The following is a 25890-nucleotide window of genomic DNA, read 5'->3' as shown; positions in this document are numbered from 1 at the left end:
GGATGGGATACAAGCAGCAAAAGTGTGGTCCCAGTAATGGTGGGTTACAGCACTGACTTACTACCTGGGATCAGAATGCAGAGTAGCAGCAGTGCAGCCTTGGTTATAGTGGGTCAAAGCCACAATGTAGGACCTGGAGGTGGAGTGCAGAACAGCGGCAGCTCTGATACTGTAGACGGCAAAGCACTGCAATGTCCTGACTGATCCTGGAGGGCTAGGCACAGCAGTGACTGGGGCCCTTGGGAACAGGTCTCACTGCAGCAACACCTCCAGCCTCAGGGAGGAGACACAGCAGTGGGGACTCCAGGCTCCATCAACTGGCTTCAGCATTAGTGAAGACATTGGGGGACCTCAGTAGCAAAGGCTTCAAGCATCCATGAAGGTGAGGTTTTGGGGTTCTCCTGCACTTCCTTACCTATGTGGTGAAATTCTTCCAAGGGGATCCATTAAATGCCAAGCTTCTCTGGACTGGCAGTTGGGAAGACAGAGGCAAAATACTTCGTATGTTTTTCTATGTAGCCATCTTCAGTGTTTAAGCTCTTCAGAGTTTCTACTGTTTCTTCATTGTAGTCCAGAGCTTTCTAGAGATATTTTTGTCAGTTTGTATTTTATTTATTGTCTTTATATACAGTTTTTGTGGGAGAGGCAAACATTAGGACCTCCTAGACTTCCATCTTGCTGATGTTATTTCCTTATTTTTATTTTTAAAATTTTGCTATATTTTTATTTTACACCTCATTGTATTCTTTCTTATTTTATTTTATTTTATTTATCAACTTACTTAACGTCTGTAAGCCATAATTCCTAACCTGTAAAATAAGAAAAAAGCATTATTTAAAAAATAAAGCATGTATGGAGAGGCTGCGGAGAAAAGGGAACCCTCCTACACTGCTGGTGAGAATGCAGTTTGGTGCAGCCACTGTGGAAAACAGTATGGAGATTCCTCAAAAGACCAGGAATAGACTTAAAATATGACACAGTAATCCCGCTCCTGGGCATATATCCAGAAGGAACCCTACTTCAAAAAGACACCTGCATCCCAATGTTCATAGCACCACTATTTACAATAGTCAAGATATGGGAACAGCTTAAATGTCCATCAACAGATGACTGGATAAAGAAGTGGTATATTTATACAATGGAATACTATTCAGCCATGAAAAATGATAACATAATGCCATTTGCAGCAATATGGATGTCCCTGGAGAATGTCATTCTAAGTGAAATAAGCCAGAAAGAGAAAGAAAAATACCATATGAGATCATTCACATGTGGAATCTGCAAAAAAAAAAAAGAAAGAAAAAGACAAATGATCATAAATACAAAACAGAAACAGAGTCATAGACATAGAATACAAATTTGTGGTTGCCAAGGGGGCAGGGGGTGGCAAGGGATAGACTGGGACTTCAAAATTTGTAGATACTGACAGGCATATGTAGAATAGATAAACAAGATTATACTGTATAGCACAAGGAAATATATACAAGATATTGTGGTAGCTCACAGAGAAAAAGAATGTGATAATGAATATATGTATGTTCATGTATAACTGAAAAATTGTGCTCTACACTGGAATTTGACACAACATTGTAAACTGACTATAACTCAATAAAAATAATAAAAAATAAAAATAAAGCATGTAAATCAATACTATATTATAGAATTTACAATTTTTTCTAATTTATATTTGGATATATCCAGAGACCTTACTATACACTTTGCAAACTCATGTTTGTCCCTGTTATACAATTCTTCCAATATATTTGAATAAATTCTTTTCTTTGCTTTTCTAATTGTACAGCAGTATCTTCTGTATATATTTCTTCAGCTAGAAAATAGGACTGATTTAATTAGACTACCTCACAGGGCACAGTGAGATATAAACCACAAATTGATCACTACAGTTGTTGGAAATGAAGTCCAATGCTTCTTGCTCTCCCTCTGGTGCTCCCTTGCCATGGTAAGAAAGGCATAGAGTAAGGGCTCAATCCCTAACTTGGAAAAAAGGAACAATTGCACTTACCTCAAAAGCATTATTTTGAGGATTGTATGACATAAAGCTTAAAAGTGCCTGGTGACTGCTTAATCAATGTTAGTTATCATTATTCAAAGACACCACTCCATCCTGAAAGCCCTTTTTCCTTCCTGAGTTCAATGCCTCTCCTTGGCTTCAAAACTCTGGTCAAAGCCAGCTGTCTAGAGACTGGGACAATAGCTCTCAAAAAAGTTGGTGCACTGAGCAAAGGAAGTGTCCATTTTTTTAAAAAATTCCATGTTTAAGGAAATGGGAGTAGAGAGAGGTAGTCCATTTCTGGACCAAAATGGTAGAGTAGGCCTTCAATGAACACTTTTCAACTGACGAACCAAATTTATTTTTTAAAGTGAGGAAAGGAGCCAAGGATTGGACAAATATGGTCCTCTGTGGAAAAAGATATGCAAATCCTATAGAAGAACATTCATAAATTTTGTAGTAAAACCTGGAGCCTGAATGGGAAGTGGATTTGAACAGCCAAATTTCTTTATTTCTTTAAAATATTATTGCAATTACATTAATATATGTATAACCCATGTTCATTATTGAAAATATAGAAAATACAAACAAGCAAGGAAAAAAATCCTTAATAATTACTTAAACAAGAGACTACCTTCTCAGAAATTTGGTATATGGAATTCCAGATGTTCTTGTGTGTGTCTGTGTGTGTGCATGTGTGTGTATGCTGAATAAATAAATAAATAAATTTTATCAGAAATGAGATTATCATAGTTCTTTGGTTTTTTTTTTCATTTCTATCTTGAATATCTTTCCATGATAAAAGTTCTAAGCATCTTCAAAGCTTATTTTTATGAAGTTACTTTCTAACACAACTTTTTTTCATGCAACATTTCAGTCTGGAGGAGCCCTTTCATAATGCCTGCTGGAAACTTCATCTTTGTGTCAAATGCAATATCTGCAATCAGTCAATTACGCTACTTAACTAGGGAGCCACTATAGAACTGATTTTGGTTATATGAACAATCTAAGTATTGAAGAGGTATGAGCTTTCCCAAGTGCCAGTGGTCTTCTTTCTGCTGCCTTCAGCAGTCCTGAAATATTTTTCAAAAGTAAGCATAAAGAAATAGAATTTGCTTCATCCCTTCAGGGGGGGAATGACTCAGTTAAGAAATGTCTCTCTCATCAGTAGTTTTGTTGGAGGTGCTCATCATAATTTTCCACTGTGTAATAAAACTTCACTTAGAAATAGCTGGAAGGATTTTCACTTCTGTGGGTATAGGGATGGGGAGAAAGCAAAGCATTTGAAATGACAGAAGTGCTGAGTGACATCCACTTAACTGCCCAAAGAGAAGTAGGCTCTTCCATAGCACTTAACTATCTATACTGACATTTCTTTGGGTTCTGGGCATGCTGGCGGTGATCTCCTCAAAACTTTCCCAGAGAAACATTCCTCAAATCCTGGACTGTCAGTATTCATATAAGATTCTGCATTTGTCTTCCCATTCCAAAGAATTCTAGAGAAGACATGAGGCTTCTGGAATCTGTTATTAACATCCACAATCTGTAAATTTGTGGAGTTTTCATGGCTGCTAAACTTCAAAGTCTAAGTACATATGATTGCATCATATTATTTTTGAAGATGCTTCATGTTCTGCCAAATTAGAAAAACCACATTCCTACTTCTCCCTATGCCATGGTGCTGTGCTATTGAAAACAGAGAACGCTTGAAAACTCTCCAGTGTCAGGCCTTCATTCCATAGTTTTGGGGTGATTTATAAATTTGGGGTTTCCAATTTCCATGCCCAAGAGTATTCTTTTTCTTCTGCTAGTTTCCCTAAAATCTACAACATATTCACAACTGCTTTTTGGGGGCCCCTGTACCTCATTATTTTTACATATAGTGTTCTTTTTCCTTTCTGAACACTAGCGTATCAGAGACTTTACAAAGGATTAGACTGAATATTAGTCCACCCATAACTTGTTGACAAATTTTTTTTATATTAGCTCTTAGACACAACCATCTTTCCTTATCAGTAGTAAGAAAAGGAAGGGGAAAAATAAACCGTCATTTTCTGGGTGGTTATTAAACATCAGATACTGCCCTGGGCGATTTGCATATGCTATCCAGATGTCAGCTGATACTATCCTGTGCTTTGAGAATTCCGTAATTTTGGCACAAGCCCTCTAGTACACATTGTAGTCTACTGCTTTCTCTGTAATATCTGAGAATCCTCAGGGAATTATGGTCTCATAAGCACATCTGGTTTTGAGTTCCTTTATCCGCTAATCTCTCTATTGCATAGTTTTTCCATTTTTTTGTGTGTCTGACACCCAGCCAGTCTGGGAACTTTGTTCCTATCCCTTGATTTCCTCCCAAACTGCTTGTACAAGCAGTGTAAAGCCAAGAGCACATTTTACTTGCAACTTGGAACCAAAGAGAGCATTTTCCACTGATGCAAAATGAGAAACGTGGAACTGAATTTTAGATATGCCTCTTCCTTCAATACTTTTAGCCATAGTGCTATGAGGAATTTCTTACTGGTCATCTTTTTCCATAGGCTTCAGCATGCTTCCATATTTCACAGCCTTCTCTCCCTCCCCTTGTGTCTCCCTGCTACTCAGTTTGCCAAGCTCTTGCAGAGTCACTCTCCCCCAACTTAATTCTCTTATTTTGTTACATAAAACAATGGTTCTCTATCCATTTACTTATTGTATTAGTCTACTTCTGCTGCCATAACAAAATATCACAGCCTGGATGGCTGAGACAACAGAACTTTATTTTTTCATAGTTCTAGAGGCTGGAAGTTCAAAATCAAGGTGCCAGCAGGGATGGTCTCTCTCCTTGGCTTGCAGATGCTGCCTTCTTTTTGTGTCCTCACATGGCCTTTTCTGTGAGATCACATTCTTCTGGTATCTCTTCTTCCTCCTATAAGGACACTAGTCCTATTGTATTAGAGCCCACTCTTATGAACTCATTAACCTTAATGGTCTTCTTAAAGGCCCTCTTAATATGGTCCCATTGGAAGTTAGAACTTCAACATGAATTTTGGTGAAATAAGGGGTGAGATTCTTACAAGAGTTCTTGGAAGAAGTTGAATTTGGACTGGACCTTTTTAAAAAATTTATTCTTTCTGTTTGTTTTTTGAGGGGGAGGTAATTAGATTTATTTATTTATTTATTTTTAAAAATGGAGGTACTGTGGGTTGAACCCAGGACCTCATGCATGCTAAGCACGTGCTCTACCACTGAGCTATACCCTCCCCCTTGAACTGGATCCTGAATAATAATGTTGACAGGTGGAGAAGGGGGAAGATATTTTCAGGCAAAGGGAATAGTGTGAGAAAAGGCATGCGTATGAGGCATTGCTGAGAAAACATCATCTTTCTTGTGTTTAGAAATAGAAGAGAGGAATGGATTAGGGATGGACTGTGAAGAGGAATGTAAGCTCTAGTAAGGGTGACCAATTTAGAGGTCAGTTTAGCCTCATTTCCTTTTTGATAGTGTTACTATACAGATGGATGACAGGAATGCTATTGATGAAGAAAAACCTGGATTTCAGCAAGGAAGGTATTTGATAAGGTTCTAGGCTAACCTGATCTGGGAAACAGAATCACTTGGAGGTTAATAACTGGAAGACCTTTACCAATGAGTGGTGATTAATGGATTAATGTTCAACTTAGAGGGAGGTCTCTACTCATGTCACTACTGAAAGGCATGCAGATCAGATTTGGAGGTTATACAAGATGTGGAAATAAAGCTGAAATGCAGAATAAAAGAATCAAGATCCAAAGAACTCTCTACAGGGTAAAAGTTAAATGAGATTAAGCAAAGCATGCTGCATTTTCCTTCATTCGTGTTTTCAAACATTTATCTTGAGCATCTAGTATATATGAAGCATTAGGCTGGATGGTGAGGATACAAAGATAAATAAGACATAATTCCTCAAGGAACTCACAGTCTCACTGGAGGAGGCAGATGAATCGATTTTGTCAGTACAGCGTGATAAGTACTATGACAGAGGTAAGTACAGAGTGCTATGGGAAGACAGAGAAAGGGCATTTAAATGGGAAAGGTATTCATGAGGATGTGATGTTTGAGTTGAATTTTTAAAATTGTCTTCTCTTTGTTTCTTTTTAATGTTTTTCTAATGGGGGGAGGTAATTTTAGGTTTATTTACTTGTGTGTGTGTGTGTGTGTGTGTGCGTATGTATATATATATATATATATATATATATATATATATATATATATATATATATATATATATTTTTTTTTAGCAGAGGTACTGGGAATTGAACCCAGGACCTCATGCATGCTAAGCATGCACTCTACCACTGAGCTATACCCTCCCCAACTTGAGTTGAATTTTAGAGGAGTTAACCAGAATCTGAAGAAACAAGGATGATATTTTAGGTATAGAAAAGCAAATGGCTTTGAAGCAGTCAGACATATTTCAGGAACCCTAACTAGTCAGGTCTGACTACAAGTAATGGTAGGTATTGAAGAGTGATACATAAATGAATTGGACTATGAACTCACTGAAACTGAGATCAGAATGTGTCCACTCAGCATTATCAGCAACTAAGATAGATCTTGGAACAGAGTAGGCCCCCCAGGAAATATTTTTTGAATGAACAAATGAATGAACAGCATGAGTCACATCTTGAAGGGCCTTAAATGCTAAACTTGAGAGTTTGAACTTTATCCTATTGGTGATGGGGGGCCACTGAGGTCCTTTAAACATAGAGTCATGTGCTCACATTTGTGTTTTGGAAAGCTCACTGGCAGCAGTGGGACAAATGTATTATAGAAGAGACAATCTGTAGGCAGGTGGGCTACTGTTATAATCCAGATGATAAATTAGAGGAAAATAAATCATTAAGGAATGACAGTGGGGCTATACTGGTAGAACCAACAATATTTGGTAACTGATTTCTTATGAGAATTAAGTAGAAAGTGAGGAGTATGGATCAAGGGAGTTTGAGGAGAAAATTCAATTTTTATAACAGGAATGAAAGCTGTTTAGGATGTGTAGAAAGGATGCCTTGAAGCATCTGTGGTCCAGTAAAGTTGAAGATGATGAATTCCTGGTGGTATCAATTAGCATGACTGTGTGGTTTTCTCCTATGGGATCTAGCAGCTTAGGTATAAAAACGATGTTTGAATAGTTTCATTTTTCTAAGATTTTAGTTTGTGGGTGGGTGTTAATAGAAAGGAATGGAGGTAGAAGGAATTAGTCTCATTTATCTGCTCCCTTTAATAGCAGAATCCCTTAAATGAATTTTCTGTACTCACTATCTTCATTTCCTTTCCTTTAATTTTCTCTCTCCAATAAGGCTTTGTTCTTACCTACCCACTGAAACTGTTCTTGTCAAGGTCACTATGTTGTTAAACCCAATAAGCAATTTTCAGTCCTCATTTTGTCTGAAAACTCAGCAGCATTTGATACATCTGTTTGTTCCCTCCTCCTTGAAATACTTTCTTTACTTAGATTCCAGTGTAGTACATTCTCCTGGTTTTCCTCCAACTTCTCTAGTCACTGTTATTTATGACCCTGGCCTCTAAATATTGCATAGGACCAGGAATCAGTTCTTGGACATCTCTTTTCTATCTATATCTATTCTCTTGGAAAGCTCATCCAGTTGCATGGCTTTAAATATCATTTAAACCTTTATGATTCTAAAATTTATATCTGTAGCCTAGACCTCTTCCTTGAACTCCAGACTTAAATATCCAGCTTACTACTAAACATTTCCACTTGGATCTATTATAGGTATCTTAAAACTAACTTGTCCCAAAACAGCCACAGATCCCCCCAGTACTTTTACCTTACTTCAAATTCTTCAAATTCCTGTCTTTCCCATCTCAGTTAATGGCAATTCTATTCTTACTGCAGACCAAAATCCTCAGTATCATTCTTGACTACTTTCTCTCACTCCCCAAATTCATACTCTCTCTCTCTCTCTCTGGATTCTAAAAAAGTTATACTCGTAGAACCAGAGAGTAGAATGATGGTTGCCAGGGGCCAGAGGGTAGGGAAAATGGGGAGAAGTTGTTCAAAGGGTACAAGCTTTCCATTATAAGATGAATAAGTTCTGGGTATTTAATGTACAACATGATGACTATAGTTAATAATAATGTATTGAATACTTGAAATTTGCTAAAAAAGTATATCTTAGGTGTTCCTTCCACACACACAAAAAAAGGTAACTGTGCGAGGTGGTGAATGTATTAACTTGATTGTGGTAATCATTTCACGGTTGTATACATGTGTTAAATCATCAAGTTGTACACTTTTTAAAAATCATGTTTTACACACTAAATATATACAATTTTTATTTATCAATTATGCCTCCATAAAGATGGAAAAGCTAATGCAATTTATTTAAATTTTGAGTGTTATATTTGAAATACTAAATATTTGTTGCATTATCTTTGAAGCTTTTTAATGATTTTTATTTGGCATTTTTGTGTTAATGTTAGTTTCTTTTGATGTTTTCTATCATCAGTTGTCTATATCGAGTAGAGATCATTGTTATGTATAATTGAAAGATATATCTTTTCACAATATATTGGTTCATAATAATAATAAAGCATACATGTATAATTATTTTGGATTTTATTTTACAGAAATTTTAGTATCATAAAAATGAGTCACTTTTTATTACTATAGAATATTATAATTAATTAGAAAAATGCAAGTAAATGTATGAAAAATACTGAATATCTTATGGTTTCAAAAATTTCTAGGAATTCCAGTTCATTGATCCTGGATTACAAAGATTGATTTCTATCAGGAATTTGGAAGTACTTCTCCCTCACTTCCTTTAAATCATCCTCAAATGTCACCTTACCACATTCCGTATGTACCCATCTCAGCTTGATTTTCTCTGTAGCACTTACTTCCCGATATATTGTATTGTCACTTGTTTATTTAAAATTTTTTCCTATCTCTCACTAAAATGCAAACTCTAAGTATGAGATTTTCGATTTTTACTTTCACTTCTATATAAAAAGTTTTTAGTACAAAGCTTACCATACCTGTAACATATTTATTTAACAAATGAATAAATGATAAATTAAGAGATTTGGACTGGATAGAGACAGAAGTGAATCTGGAAGTAAGCTGATCATTGGGTACCCAGAACCAGGGAAAGGAGGGTTCAGGTAGAAGCTTAGATGATGTGATAATAAAAGAATGAGATGAATGAGATGAGTGGAAGAATAAAAGACTGTGGTCAGAACATGGAGTACTGGTGTTTAAATTTTCAGAAAATGAAACAACATTGGGTTATAAGATTTACGTTATAGTCATGGAAATGGGTGAATGATGCGGAGTGGTGATGAAGGTCTTTGGTGTTAAAATGATCAAGGCTAGAGGTAAGGATAGAAGTTGATTGGAGTAATCTACGTAGACAATGAGGTTGCCCTGGATGATGTCAAGAACAGATGTAGAGAAAAAGTTGACGTCCTTAGTGAATGGCTGGAAGCCTGGGGATGACAGTAACAAGGATTCCCATGTTCATAGCAGCACTATTCACAAAAGCCAAGATATGGAGACAACCTAAATATCCATCAGTGGATGAATGGATATAGAAAATGTGGCATATATGTAGAATGAAATATTATTCAGCCATTAAAAGAAGGAAATTGTGCCATTTGCAACAACATCTTATAATTAGATAACATGATTGTCAGAGGAAGACTTTCTATCTGAAGATAGAGAGATAACAGCTTAAAAATTACCATTTGTTGAATTTCTATCATGTGTGCCAGGTAGGGTACTAGGTGTTTTGCATCGATTGTCTCATGAAATCCAACAACCCTCTAGTGGCATCCAAGAAATTCTTCTAAACTGCTGAACAGGTATTCAGCAGGCTTTCCTACATACTGACTAGCTGTTCAGTCATAAATGCTTTCAAGAATATGGAGGAAGCAGGAGTTGTAGCTGTAGTTGTTGAAGTAGGGGGTGCTCTGGGTGGAGAAATACAGACAATTCTTATCAATGCATTTTTCTGTGGTTAGAGAGACCAGCAGTGTTTTCAGCAAGATATGAAATAGGGGTATTTCTCAAGCTTGTTACACTGTGTTTGGGCATAAGTCTGTGGGTAGTAAGTGGGCTTTATAAGGACTTGGGCTTTAGGAACTAGAACTAGAGTGCAGTTGGGGGGGTGGTCAGATATTAGGTAAGTGGCAATGGTATTGACAAGTAGGATGGTGGTGGCTAATGTATATCAGGAGTCAGCATAGGGGATAATGGCACCCGCCACCTTTAGGGGAAGTATTATATATATATGAAGTGGACAGTGGGTGATGAGGGGTAGTGAGCAGTCAGAGATGAAATGTAGACACAGGATATTGTTCCCCAAAACACTGAGAGGCTGGCAGATGAAGCATCCAACGTTCTAGTATACTAAATCAAGTTGTACACCTTAAATAGATACAATTTTAAACTGTCAATTATACCTTAATAAAGCTGATGGAAAAAAGAAGCCAACCTTCTCTTCCAAACTGTTCCTATTGGAGTAGGGTGTCCTGTTTGATGTAGGGTGTTATGGGTTGAATTGTGTCCCCCCCCCAAAGATATGTTGAAGTCCTAACTCTCAGTACCTCAGAATGTGACCTTATTTGAAAAAAAATAGGTCATTGTGGATGTAATTAGTTAAGATAATGTCATACTGAAATATGGCTGGTCTTTAGTCCAATGGGACTGGCATCCTTATAAGAAGAGGAGATGACACAGAAAGACACATAAGGAGAATGTCAAGTCACGACAAAGGCAGAGATTGGAGTAATGCAGCTGCAAACCAAGGAGCACAAAGATCTGAGGCCACCACCAGAAGCTAGGAAGAGAAAAGGAAGGATTCTACCCAGAGTCTCAGAGGGAGTATGGCTTTGCTGGCACCTTGATTTTGGACTTCTAGCCTCTAGAACTGTCAGAAAATACATTCCTGTTGTTTTAAGCCACCCAGTTTGTAGTACTTTGTTATGGCAGCTTTAAGAAACTAATACTTAGGGCCATAAAAAGTCCCCATGAATTAGGTTCAAGTCTTTGAATGAGGTGCAGTGTCCACCTGCAGAGGCTATGCACTAGCGGATGCACTGACCTGCAAAGCTGGCTTGGATGCAGAGCCTCTCATTCACTTGGAGCACACATCTCAGTGCTGCCCCCTGGTGGCTGTGGATCTCGGCTAGATAGTCTTAGATTTATTGGTCTCCTATCCATGTTGCATTGTGGAGTTGGATGGCTGTAAAAGTCCTAGGGCTTGATGACTCAAAAAAAGGGTGGGGGGCGTTCTCCATTGTTCCTGACACTCTGGATTCTCTCTCTTTCCCTTCACACTTAAGCTTCATGAAATGACAATTATCTGTACTCATAATCTTGACTCCTCTAACCTCTGCAATTAGCTGATTGTGGTCATTGGTTTTTCCCCCATGGCAGCGTACCTTGAACAGCTCTTGTTTCTCTGCTGGCTCTCAACCCTCATAGTCCAATGTCCCAATTTCCTTAGAACCTTGCTCTGTTAGGGAAATGATAAATAATCTCAAATTAAGGCTTAAGTTACCGGTAAAGTCTTTATATCCATGTTATTAGCAAGTAGGTTTTATCAGGGCCGAACAGTGTTTCAACCCACAGGTCTATTAGATCTGTGACCCCTGAATCTTGCCTCCTAGGTGGCTATTAGTGTATAAGCTGATCTGTGTTCTGATAGTAGCACTGGGGCTCCTGATACTAGAATGCAACTAGTAACATCTAAAGAGAACCAGAAAACTTGTATTTGATGTAAGACATAATCACAGTCAAATCTCATATATACACTCATTATTATCAGTATCTTTTCTTTCAATAGCAATTATGGGCAAACCCATATATGTCACTTTTGCTCATCTCAGTAAGACTCAACAACACCATTTAGATAAATCAGTCTACTTCCATTTAATATGACTAATCACAGTGTTATCTTGCACTTTTATAAAACCACATAAAGTGAGATCTTGTAGTGAACTTATAGATCACTAGGTCCACTCCCTTATTTGACAATATGTGGAAAACGAGGCCAGAAAGAGGAATTGGCCAGTAGAGGGCTACCCAGCTATTAAAGTTATTACAATAGGACCTAGAAATGCAGTTTCCTGACTCCAAGTCTTGATATTCTACTTTGCCACACTGCTAGGGATGATCATCTGAAAATAATTCCCAATGGGGTGAATATTTAGTTTCCCATTTTCATTGAGTTTTTTCCCCATGATCCTCTAAGGAATTATCTAGTACATTATAGCTCCGTTAAATTTGATAGTATATAAAACTACATTTATCTCACTCAGCCTTATAGCCAGCTGAAATTGCTGTAGGAAAAAAAAAAAAGAAGCTCAATCTTTATTGGCCATTTTCAGTTGCAATGCCTCTGTTGATTCCCCTGACCAAGGATACAGTCATGACTCACTAGAAAACCTGCATGCTTATTGCCCAGTGATTACCCAGAGTGTTAGCTGAAAGAAGGGACACTGGGGAGATTGAAACTGGCATGTAGATACTGATCTCTGATAGCAAGCCACTGACCAGAAAAATGTTACTAAATAAATCAAGTTATTCAAGACTGGACGCTTCCAGGAGATGGCAGTATAAGGCAGGTCTGGATTCAAAGGGAATTGAAAAAAAGGTTAAAAAGTCCCTTTTTATTTTATAGGAATGTTTTTAAGACAGGATCATGCCACCAACTAAAACCTGTATACAAATAACAGACCCTGATGTGACAAGGTCACGTGGGTCACCCATGTGAGATTATCCAGCCAACAGTCACAGAGCATTTCAAAGTAAATACAGAGATTAAGTATACCCTGAAAACTTTGTTCTAAATACTTCTAAGAAGTCAACACTGTGTGTGGTTAAAAGTGGGATAACATATTATCAAAGTAAGGCTCTAATCATATTATATGTGGGAAGACTTGCACAGAGTTTATGATGTTTACCTTTTATTGATTGTCTGACATATGTCAGGCCCTATGTGCCGGATACTTAAATACACAAATTTTCATTTAATCTTCACCCTGTGAAGTCACTACCATTATCCAAATTTTATAGATTAGAAGACTGATGTTTAGACAGTTTAATAACTTGCCTAACAGATAGTATTTACACATGAGATACAAAATCCCATCTAACATTTCGGTATTTTTCTTCACAATTTTTGACCCTTCTCTTTGGTGCTTTTGCCCTTAATTCTTGATTACTTGAAAGTATGTTTACTTAAGAAAGTGTAATAGAGACAGCAAAGGTTTTTGCAGCATTGCCAAGAGTGAGATATCCTCTTCAATCTCAGATGAAAGGAAAAACAATTCTGAGCTACTCAACTTGCCAACTGACAATGGTGGGTTTTTCTGAGTGTCAATTATTTGTGGTTTACCTTTCTCTGACCTGGAATTCAGGCCTTCCAATCTGACTGGGGACCTGATTGACAGATGTAAAAAGGCTAATGCAAACTACGTGTGTAAACATAGTTAATTTTGTTCTTTGTTAACCCAGATAGTTGGCTGTAAATGCAGTTTTTTTTTCATGTTAGCCTGCACCAAACGATTTGCTCTGTTTACTAAACTGAAGCCTGAGTTCCTCCTTACCTTGTGTCGATCCTGGTGAGCAAGATCACTGCATTCAGTGGTTTCCACCTATAGAAAACTGCACCCATGTCTCTTCCATTTTATTTGTTTTTTTGTTTTTGTTTTTCTGCTTCTACAGTTTGAAGTATAAAAGAAAATTATGTCAAACCTTACCAGAAGTCTTTTGGCTTCCTAGAGACCTGAATGGGTCACAATTTTTTCCTGAGAGTTATCACAATTTAGGGTCTGGCACTCAGCTTTTCAAGGCCAAATGTTCAATCTTGTCTGCATCCTAAATCTGATTAGTCTCCAAAGAGCTGACTTACACTTACCAACTTCACCAAAGACTGACATCTAAACCAGAGTTATTTTATAAGGATAGTTATGTTTGTCAAAGGGATCATAATCACTCATTTCTCAGATCAGCCCAATCTTCCCTACTAGCTTATATGGTAAGTCAAAACATAATCAGAAGGTTGCTTATGGATCACAGATGTAGAACCCATGGAGTGGGCTGCATGATTTGACTGATCAATAATATCAATCTCCCTGGTAACCATAAGTTTGTTTTCTATGTCTGTGAGTCTGTTTCTGTTGGAGTTCAAGATTTGCATGTACTAATGACTATATATAAAATAGATAAACAACAAGGTCCTACTGTATAGCATAGGGAACTATATTCAATACCTTATAATGGCCTATAATGAAAGAGAGTATGAAAAAGAATATACATGGTTAAATGAATCATTATGCTGTACACTAGAAATTAACACAATATTATAAATCAAATATACTTCAGTTAAAAAATAATATCAATCTCTGGCTCTTCTACTTCCTAATTATGGGACTTTGGATGAGCTACTTCTCAGTACCTCAGCTCCCACTTGTGTAAAATGAGAATAACAATAAAATTACTACCTGGAGGGATTCCTGTTAGGATTAAATTAATTAATAAATGCAAAGTGCTTAGAACAATTCCTGGCACATATTAAATTGCTCAAAAATGTTGGCTTTTATTATTTAATATACCATTTACACAACAGAAATACTATGAATTCACTCCACTGGACCTCTCTGACTAGTCATTATAGATTCTTTCCTGTGCATCTCTTTACTTTATCAACTTCCTTGGCTTTAATTAGTATCTTTGTGTGAATGATGCCCAAATCTTTATCTCCATCCCTGTTAGCTCTTCTGAGTCTCACGCTTATTTATTCAGCAGCCAACTGGGCATCATCACTTAAACTGGTGCTTCCCCAATTTTTTTAATGGCATGGGACACATAGAAAATGGAAATAATTATACTTCACATTGGAGTTACTGCATGAGGTAGTACACAGCCTGAGGTTTGTAACCTGACCAGCTGGTGACTCTAGCTGCCCCTGGAAAAGCCTAGCCATGATTTAGGTGTCTCACCAAGCACCTCACACGTGACATGGCCAACATGAAGTCATGATCCCTTCCTTAAAGCCAGATCCTATGTATGTATGACTGAAACATTATGCTATATACTCAAAATTGACACAACACTGTAAACTGGCTATACTTCAATTAAAAAAAAAATTGTTAAAGAAAGCCAGATCCTCTACTAATTATAATCTATCTATCCAGATATTAAGGGCAGAAACTGTCATATTTTCTAGATTTCTCCCTCTTCCAACTTCCAATATTTAGTCATTAATTTTTGCCAGTTTGACCTATCAAACCTTTCTAGTCTCTGTCACTCCTCTCCATCCACCATGGCCCTAGTTTAACCCCTGATCAATGGTTGTGATACACATAGAAAGTGGAAATAATTATACAATACATTGGAGTTACTGCATGAAATAGTGCACAGTTATTACAGTTGTGATAGATTCTTCTCTACCCTCCCTTTCATCCTTCACACAAGTGCCATGATAATCTAAAACGCAAAGCTCACCTTATCATTCCTCTGCTTAAAATCCTTCAGTGACTGCCTATAGTTTAGAACTGTAGTTCTCAAAATTTTTCTTCTGAAGTATCATGCAAGAAAGAAGTCCCCTCACAAAAACCCAGAAATAGAGGAAGGGTGGAGGGCAGGTGGTGACAAGGACTACAAGTTGGAAATTTCTCTGAAGTCTTGTATGTTTTCCTAAACTTGTTCACTGGCAATTTGGAATTCTAAGTGATAACATATGTTTATTTTAATATAGAAATAATGTTTCAAATTACACACCATCAAATTAAAATGGATGCCTTGTAAAAGTGCTCTATGTTTGTCCTCTGCCTTGGCTTGTTAACACACCTTGGAAAACCCCAGTGTGAGAAATTGGCAAAAGATAAAGTCCTCGCTGCCCTCCAGAGCCTTCATGATTTGGCCTCTGCTTTTCTCTCCACCCTCCCTCTTTTTGCTCCAATATCACTGACCCAGGTGTGCTTCATACCATGCTATTCCTCAACTCTCTGCCAAGAAACCCTCCATCCATTCCTATCCTCACCTCTTCCGTTCAATCACCTGAATTAGTCTAACTCTTCCTTTAAGATCAATGGCCATGTCAAGTATGTGGTGCTTGGTGAGACATCTATGTCATGACTAAGCTTTTCCAGGGGCAGCTAGAGTCCCCAGCTGGTCATGTTACAATGCACATGTCTCACCCGTCATATCCTTCAAGAATCCTCTTCTGTCATGTTCCAGACTGATTTTCCTCTCTACTCCCCCAGCTCCACGTGCTTATATTGATCATAACTTTTATTTTTTAATTTTTTAAAATTGAAGTATAGTCAGTTACAATGTGTCAATTTCTGGTGTACAGCATAATGTCCCAGTCATGCATATATACACATATATTCATTTTCATACTTTTCCTCTCTACTCCCCCAGCTCCACATGCTTATATTGATCATAACTTTTATTTTTTAATTTTTTAAAATTGAAGTATAGTCAGTTACAATGTGTCAATTTCTGGTGTACAGCATGATGTCCCAGTCATGCATATATATACATATATTCATTTTCATACTCTTCCTCATTAAAGGTTATTACAAGATATTGAATATAGTTTTAACTCATTACATTGACATTCTCTCTCTTGCTCTCACATTCTCTCCTTTTTGCACTCCCTACTGAAATAGAAGCTTCCCAAGAACAGATTCTGTGTATAAATCACCTTCTAGGTGCTCAATAAAAATTTTTTAAATGTAACTGACTTCTGACAATTTTAGACTTCCATTGTGGACCAATTCTTTCTTTGATTGATGAATCCTTTTTTCAGATATGGTAATATCATCACTTTATAACCAAGATTAAATTTAAAACACAGTTGCATCTGTCTGCTCCATTATGTATTTACTTCATACTGTATCTCTTGGAGGAAAAAAGCCTGAATTATTTGGAGACATTTTATGCAATCCACAAATATCATCCTCTTTCTGTTACATGATTATTGTTTTAATCAAAGCCACTTAATGGTCTTGGAAAAAAAACAGAAAGAGAATAGAAATAATATCACAAACAACTAAGAGAAATTCTAAATACGGACATATGAGACAATGGCAGAGGAGAAAAGTGAAACTAGAAATTTAGGACTATCAGACAAAGGGGCTCATTTCTTAACACACTAGGTATCATCTACTGGTGATCGATCTTGCTTAAATATCACTTTAGAAAGATACTTCTATACACATGTCAAACTGGAAGGAGATTTCTATACAAACAATACATTATTGTAATGTGTTTGTTCCATGTTATACTGTTAAGACTGGATTCGCCAGAGCTTCATATATAAATAAAGAATGATGGTGATGTTGTTTATACATTAGGAACTCTAGAGCTGTCTCTTTGTAATTTTAAGCTTCTCTCCTATATTTCTGTTTTATCTCCTCTTTTAGATGTTTGACACTTTTGTTCTACAGAGTGGATTAAAACCATAGGATCTCCAGTCTTTTGTATCTTTGAAATCTGATATTGCTCAAATGTAATTGTAATTTATATAAAAGATACTTTGAAAATAAATCTGCATTGTGGTCTATAATGGAATATTAATCTGCTAATTTTAGGCGATTTTAAGTTAGAATTTTATCTAGAGAAGCAGGATCTTTTTTTTTTTTTATTGGTAGTGGTATGTTGCAAAATGCCATTAAATTCATTCTCCTGCCCCTGTAGGCAATAGTTAGGAGAAATGGTCCCAGCTCAGCAGGGCTTCTCAGTTTCCAAAGTATGTTACAAGCTACATTTTCAAAGCTGGCTGAGTAGTAAGATTGTTGGCACATTTGTTGAATTGTAAATGCAAATCTGTGCACTGTTTAATTAACATATTCCTGGAACAATAGATTATCTCTGAGAGTTGAAAATGGACAATTAGGTAAATCACAGGTATTTTTGTTTGTGAAAGCATATAGAGAATATTTTGAGAGACCCCATGTCAAAGAAATACCATGTAATTGCAAATACTTTTATTGTTTGCAAACATAGTCCATACTTACCTTATTTCATTATATAGACCTGTTTATGTTTCAAATGGCACAGAGTAACAGAATGCCTTTCCAAATTTCCTTTGAGAACGCAAAATGAATACCCATGGCCTTTCTGCAGGAACTCCAGATTATAATTTTTTTTTACCAAGATACTATGAATTCGCTGTAGAGGATGAGGGGTGGGTGGGTGGTGCATCACATGCTCCACAAAATAAAGCTTTTGGCCACTCAGTGACAGCTGCCATTAGACTCTATATTAATTAACAATGTGTTTAATGCAAATTATATACCAAACATTTGGGGCTTAAGCAAATAATGGCTCATTCTTTCACATAAAAATTAGTCCAGAGGTACATCATTGCTGGTGTTGATTTAGTTGTTCAACAATGCTATCTGGACCCAAGGAAGTTCTATATTTTTCTGACCTGCTATTCTTACTATGTTGACTTTCATCTTCATGTCTGTTGTCTTACTGTCATAAGATGGCTGCTGAAGCTTCAGACATCATGTTTACCTTCAAGGTAGAGAGAAGGAGGAAGAGTAAAGGGTCAAGGCTAACAGACTTCTGCTTAACATCTTACTACCAGAACTGAGTCACGTGGTTACTCTTATCTGCAAGTGAGTACAGGAAATTGAGGTTTTGGCTTTCTAGCTTCTACACTGGAAAGCAGCAAGGGAGAAATGGATTGGGGTAGCTAATTAATGTGATGTTTCACCTTTTTAGGCTTTCTGTGGTAGTGGCTCTTATCACCAACAATAACAGTGCTGATAGTCTCATCAAATAGATGATGCCCCAGTAATATTTGCACTGAGAGTAGTTCCTTATCCCTGGGATTCAGTAGTCCAAGCTACTGGGCCAGAGGACATTTAGAGTGACAGTCATCATGGTATTCCAAGCCAGCACTTCCCTTTGATCTTATTTCATTGCCTTAAGTCAACTTCATAAATCTCTTTCTTTATTTTTATTTTATTGAATTATAGTTGATTTACAAAATTGTGTTAGTTTCAGGTATACAGCATAGTGATTCAGTATTTTTGCAGATTATACTCCATTGTAGACTATTACAAGATAATAGGTACAATCCCCTGTGTTATACACTATATCCTTGCTGCTTTGCTTATCTATTTTATATATAGTAGCTTGTATCTGTTAATCCCACACCCTTAATTTGTCCCTCCCCCTTGTTGGCTGTGGGTTTATTTTTGACTTTTGACAATTTAATTGTAATGTGTCTCAGTTGAGCTGTATTCAGGTTCAATCTATTTGGGGTCCTTTGGGCATCATGGATCTGGATGTTTGTTTCTCTTCTCTTGCTTTAAATATGCTTTCTGTCCTTTTCTCTTTCTCTTCCTCTTCTGGAATTCATGTAATGTAAATGTTTCTTTTCATTGTGTCCCTATGTTCCATAGGCTTTCTTCACTCTTTCTCCTCCTTTTTGTTTTTGTTACTCCTCTGACTGGATGCTTTCTAATGTCCTATCCTCCAAGTGGCTGATTCTTTCTTCTGCATGGTCAAGTCTGCTTTTGAAACTTGCTATTGAATTCTTCAATTATTGTGTTTTTCAACTGTAGGATTTCTATTCAGATTTGTCATTGTTAATGATGGTTTTTAATAGCTTTCCCAAACTTCTCATTTTGTTCATGCATTGTTTTCCCAATTCCATTTAGTTGTCTGTCTGAGCCTTCTTGTCATTCATTAAACTTCCTTAAGAGGATTATCCTGAATTCTTTGTCTGACAGTGCATAGATCTCCATTTCCTTAAGATCAATTATTAGATCTTTATTAATTGCCTTCAGTGGTACCATATTTACCTGTTTTTTTTCATGATCCTTAATTCCTTACATTGGTATCTATGTGTTTGAGTAATTGGGCTCCTCTTCCAGACTTTACCAGTTTGCTTTGACAGAGACATATCTTCTCCAGTCAGCTCAGTTTGGGTTTCTGGCCATGTCTGCTGGAAATGTCCTCAGGCAAGTGGGGTCTGCTGTTATATTCTACTTTGGGAGGAGGCAACTGTTCAAGCTCTGAGGATGGTGATGGGGAGATGTGCCACTGGCTGAGAAAAGTTGGATAGGACTGCTGGCTTGGTTCCCTATCCAAGTGAGGCTGTAGAATGGGTTCTGTAGTTGCCTGGATTCTCTGGTTAGGCTTCCTAAGTGGTTAGACTGGGCACTGTATTCAGTAGTAGACAGGGCCATGAATTAGCTTCCTTGCTCTAGCCAGGCAGCAGGACAGGAGCCAGGGCCTGTACAGCTCATTGTTGAGGAACCCTAGTCGGGCAAGTGTGCACTGAGCTCCTTGGTCAGGCGAAGCCACTGATTTTACCCTACAGACTGGAAAGCCAAGGGCTATGCTCTTTGTTCAAGAGCCACTGTAAGCAGGGCTGTTGGATGGGCTACATAGCTTCCTGTGCCCTGGTTAAGTTTCCTAATTGGGCAGACTGGAGGCTGTATTCAGCAATGAGTGGGAATATGAATTCATTTCCCTGCCTAGGTACAGTGGGAGAAGCATCTCTTTGATTATAAAGGTTGGTAAAGCTCTTTGTTTTAACTCAAGCTAACCTGTGCCCAAAGTTCCCTGGCCGAACAGGCCCATTGACTTTGCTCTGCAAACTGTCAGCTCTGCGTGCCCTTCTCTCAGCTCAAGCACCACTGGTCATACGACTTTCAGGTGTTCTTGCCAACCCTTCTTGAAGGTCAGATGGGACCAGTATCTACAGTGGGTGGGGCTGTGTCTCCGCTCCTTTGCTTGGGCAGGAAGGGGATGGACTGCTCCAGGCAACTCTCAATTTCTCGGAGTCTCTGGTTGGAAGGGCCTGGGAGCTACCCTCAGCCATGGCTATAAATTAATCCCCATGCCTGTGCATAGCAGCTGAACTCTACATACCCAGTACTGTCTTTGCACTGAGGGCAATCAGCTCTGCCTGCCTGCTTGCTTTTCAGCTCAAGCTTTACTGGGTTAAACAGCTTCCAGGTTTTCCTTTATCCCCTTGGTCAAATATGGCTGGGAGACACTCTCCACAGCAGGTGGGGCTGTGACTCAGCTCTTTTCTTGGATGTGGGCAAACCAGGCTCTAAGGCTGGCAAAACTCTTTATTTAAGAATCTGAATCAGGCAGCTCTGCACCTCACCAAGTTCCCAGTTCAGAGCGCACCACCAATTTGGTTCTTCACATGAGCAAAGCTACTGGTTGGGATTATCATGTGGGCACTGCACATATGAACTTCATCTGCCAAGATTTGTGTGCTGGTTGTTGCAAGCCCCTCCCCCTTCTCCGTCACCATCAGATTCCTAGTAGTTGAGCCCCACAGATTCCTTTGCAATCCTCATGAGGCAAGATCAGAGTAGGGACTTCCAGAAAGTGACCCACAATATTTGGGAGTAGGGAGCTGGTTGTTTTCCTCTGGATTCTCTTTTCCTATGGGAGGAATCTGAGACTCAGAGGAGACTGCTCCATGAGGTGCTGCACTGGCGTGTGGGAGGAGCAGTGTAGCCAATATGTAGCCACTTCTCTTATCCTTCTAATGCAGTCTGTCTTGGCCTCTGTGGTGTAGGGGGTGCTTCAGCCTTACTCCTATGTTCTAGGATTCACTCAATGATGTCTTGTTCTTGAATAGTTGTTAGTTGTTCTTGAGAGGGGGAGCGAGGTCAAGAAGGACCTATGTCACCATCTTGGTGATGTCACTCCCCTTAAGTTAGTATGTCTTGCTCTGTGAATTCATGAGGGTCCAAATTATTTCTATTTTCATGGTCCATGGATGCTCTCTTCATCTACATAGTCCAAAATGACCCCCCTTAACATCTGTATTCCATCTAGTACCTGCTTGAAGGGGTAAAAAAAGAAGCACAAATGGTACCTTTCCTCTTTAAAGACATGACCTGGAATTTGTGTGCATTGCTTCTGCTCATATCTCATTAGTAAGAAAAGAGTCACATGGCCATAACTAATTGCAAATAAAACTAGAAAATGTAGTTTTATTCTGGGTATTCATGTGTCTAGCTAAAAATCATGGGTTCTATTACTACGGAGAAAGGGGAGAGTAGATATTGAGGAACCACAGCTACACTAATTGCCAGCTGTGGATGATGGTTGCCATTCACTTTTACTCCTTAGGCACAGGGCTTTAGAGAAAATGTTGCAAAACCATGCTGATTATGTGCTTTGAACTCAGCTAGGCTTCTGCTGATGACCAGCCCTTTAAGTATCTTCAGTAATTCTCTATGGTCTTCTCCATTGTCAGTGCTTTCTTGGTATTCTTCAAAGTACCCAACCCCACTCTAGGCTTCTTATTCTTTTATGGCTTCTTCTTCTTAATTAAAGATTTCTAATGCATAATTTCTCACTTTTTTCTCTCCATCTTAAGAATTACTTTGCACCCTGTTTTTTTATTCTGTCTTTAATAAAGTGTACTTCCCTTTGCAAAGCTACACCTCTACTCATGTCCTGATTTAATCCCTACCTGCATCCTCTACACTTTGTTCCATAAAGGAATTGCTGATTCTCATATTTAATCTTCAATCTCTGTTTCTCTTCTGCTTGCAAACATTCTCAGGTTTCCCCTTATCTCAAAACGTACTTCCTGGACCTAGTAATCTTTTTAAAGTACTATTACCCTCTCTTTTCTCTCTCTCTCTCTCTTTTTTTTTTTTTTTTTTTTTGCAGAGGCAGGTAATTAGTATTTATTTATTTATTTATTTATTTATTTATTTATTTATTTAATGGAGGTACTGAAGACTTAACCCAGGATCTCCTGTATGCTAAGCATGTGCTCTACCACTGAACTATACCCTCCCCACTTCTCTTCTTTTCTTTATGTCAGTTTTTAAAAACACATTTCTTGCAGTCAATTTCCCTGAACACATGCTGTGTTTGTCATCTTGCCCATTACCCAACATTGATGTGTGGAAATCTTATCAATTCTTCAAAGCCCATCTCAAATGCTTCCTTATCTCTGCAATTAAATATACATTATTTTTGAGGCTGGCCAAGATGGCAGAGTAGAAGGATGCTTGTAGCTCACCCTCTCCCACAAATACACCAGGACTCACATCCACAGACTCACTCAGCCAACCAGAGCACCTGCTAAACTCCAACAGAACATCGTCCTCTTCAAAAGACAAAGATGCCATGAATCTGGTAGGAGAAAAGGAAAAAAGAAAGAAGAAAAGGCAAAACAGTGCAGGACCAGTCCCTTGGGGAGGGAGTGGCAAAGGGGGAATAGCACTCACTTGCTGGGTTTCCTCCTCTCCAATGGAGAGGCCAATGGGACGGAGAGGGAGTCTCCAAGGCTCAGATGTGTATGAAGCACCCCTTGACTGACAGAACTAAGGTAAATGGGCACAAAGGGTCCCTGCAACACCCAGCTCGAGACGCGAGCTGGCAGCTGGGGGACAGAACAGAATGCCAGAGCCAGGCGGAGGATTGGAGCAGCTGCACTGAGGCAGCCCTGGGGGACTGCAGGGTGCCGCGTGCCATGGATGAGTGGGTACAAAGGGCAAAACAACCTGGCCCCTCCATAAAACAACATGGCTAATGTGCCCTGGGGGGAAGGGTGCCATACCTCCATCTCTGAAAACCCGCAGGTTTTTGGCCAAAGAGAAGCGGGGCTCAGGCACAGCCACCATATCCTCCAGTGCTTAGTACCCAGGTTGGGCTGGGGTTGAAACCTGAATCCGTGCCTAAGGGCTTAGCAGCCTCAAAGGCCAGAAGGAGACTTGTTTACAGCCCGAGGCAGATAGGATTTTTCTGCCCTGGTACTTCAGAGAACTCAGGCCACCAAGACAATCAAGGAGCTGAATTTTGGCACAGAGCAGGGGTGGCGCTGTTCCATGGTCTTCCACGAGCCCACCTATGGAATGCGGACTTGAGGTGGAGCGGGCAGCTGCACAGAGCTGGGGAGGGACTGGCGCCGGGAGAGGGCGAGTGGCCACCTGCCTTCCCAGCAAGAACACAGCACCTGACCACGGTGCTGGGAGGGGATGCGACCCGCCTGCCTACCTCACCGGAGCGCACCATCTGACTACAGCATCCGGAGGGGGAGTGACCTGCCCACCCACCGTGAAGGACAGCAGAACCTACCTGCAGTGTTGGGAGGGTGCACGATCTGCTTGTCGACAGGCACTGGGAGCAGCACAGATGAGGGGCACCAACAGAGGGCCTCTGGAAACAGCAAGCTGAGTTTGCAAAACAGAAAGATTTCTTGATAAAATCATTAAGAGTGCACAGTTTTCCCTTTTTTTTTTTAAATCTTTTTTTATCTGTTCTATTTTCTATTACCTTTTTAATTTTTACTTTCTAAACAATTATATATGCTTCCAGTTTTAATCCCTTTTAAATTTTTCTTTTCAAATATTTTTATTAATATCATTTTTAAAAATCCCCCTCATTTCATTTCTATTGGTTTTGATTTCCAGTTATTGATTATACACAGGATTCAATTTTTTTTTGCTCTTTTTTCCTTTTTTTAAAGGTTTTTAAAAGACGTCTTAACCCGTTTGCTATTCTGCTTCAACTTCCTCTTCTATTATTGATTATACACTGTTTTCAAACATTATCTTCTCGCTTATTTTAAATTCTCTCTTTATTTATCTTTTTTAATCTGTTCTATTTTCTATTACCTTTTTAATTTTTATCTTCTAAACAATTGTATACACTTCCAGTTTTAATCCCTTTTAAAATTTTCTTTTAAATATTTTTATTATTATTACTTTTAAAACTCCACCTCATTTCATTTTTATTTCTGTTGATTTTGATCTCTTGTTATTGATTATATACAGGTTTCAAATATTGTTTTTTTATCTTTTTTCCTTTTTTTAAAGGTTTTTAAAGATGTCTGAACCCAATTGCTAGTCTGATTCAAATTGCTCTACTATTGTTGATTATACACTGTTTTCAAACCTTTTTTTCCTCCCTTCTTTTAAAATTGTCTTTCTCTCTCTCTTTTTTTAAGACTTATTCCTGCATAGGCTTTAGATAAATAAATAAACTCTTTAAGGACCACAATAGATAACTGATACTGCATAAGCCACAGTGCCAGAGAGATATAAGCAAGATGAAGAAGCAGAGGAACCACTCCCAATTAAAAGAGCAAGAGAAATCCCCTAAAAGAACGATCAATGAAATAGACATGGATGGCCTACTATATGAAGATTTCAAAAAAGGAGTGATCAAAGTACTGAAGGAACAAAAAAGAGATAGTGTTTAGAGATATAAAGTATGTCAAAAAATGACATTGAAACTATAAAGAGCCAAGTAGAATTGGTAAACTCATTGGCTGAGATGAGGGCTGATCTAAAGGCTGTACAAAGCAGACTAGATAATGCAGAGGAACAAATAAGTGACCTAGAAGACAGGACAACAGAAAGCACCCAATCAGAACAGCTGAGAGAAAAACAAATAAAAACAATGAAAACAACATAAGGGACTTATGGGATAATATAAAGCATGCCAATCTACACATAATAGGAGTTCCAGAAGGGGAAGAAAGAACAAAGGGGATTGAAAAGGTATTGGAAGAAATCATGACTGAAAACTTCCCAAACTTAAAGAAAGAATCAGATATCTGAATACAGGGAGCTCAGAGGGTCCCAAACAGGAAGAACCCAAACAGACCCACAACAAGGCATATCATAGTCAAGATGGCCAGAGTCAAGGATAAAAAAATGATCCTAAAGGTAGCAAGAGAAAAACAAAGAGGGAGTTCCAAGGGAACCCCCATAAGGCTCTCAGCTGCTTTCTCTACACAAACACTACAGGCCAGAGGGAGTGGCAAGATATATTCAAAGTCCTGAATGAAAAAAGATGCAGCCTAGGACACTTTATCCAGCAAGGCTATCCTTTAGAATTGAAGGAGAGATAAAGAATTTCA

Source organism: Camelus dromedarius, chromosome X (assembly GCF_036321535.1).
Source record: "Camelus dromedarius isolate mCamDro1 chromosome X, mCamDro1.pat, whole genome shotgun sequence".
Taxonomy (NCBI): Eukaryota; Metazoa; Chordata; class Mammalia; order Artiodactyla; family Camelidae; genus Camelus; species Camelus dromedarius.
Note: the sequence above shows the minus strand (reverse complement) of the source record.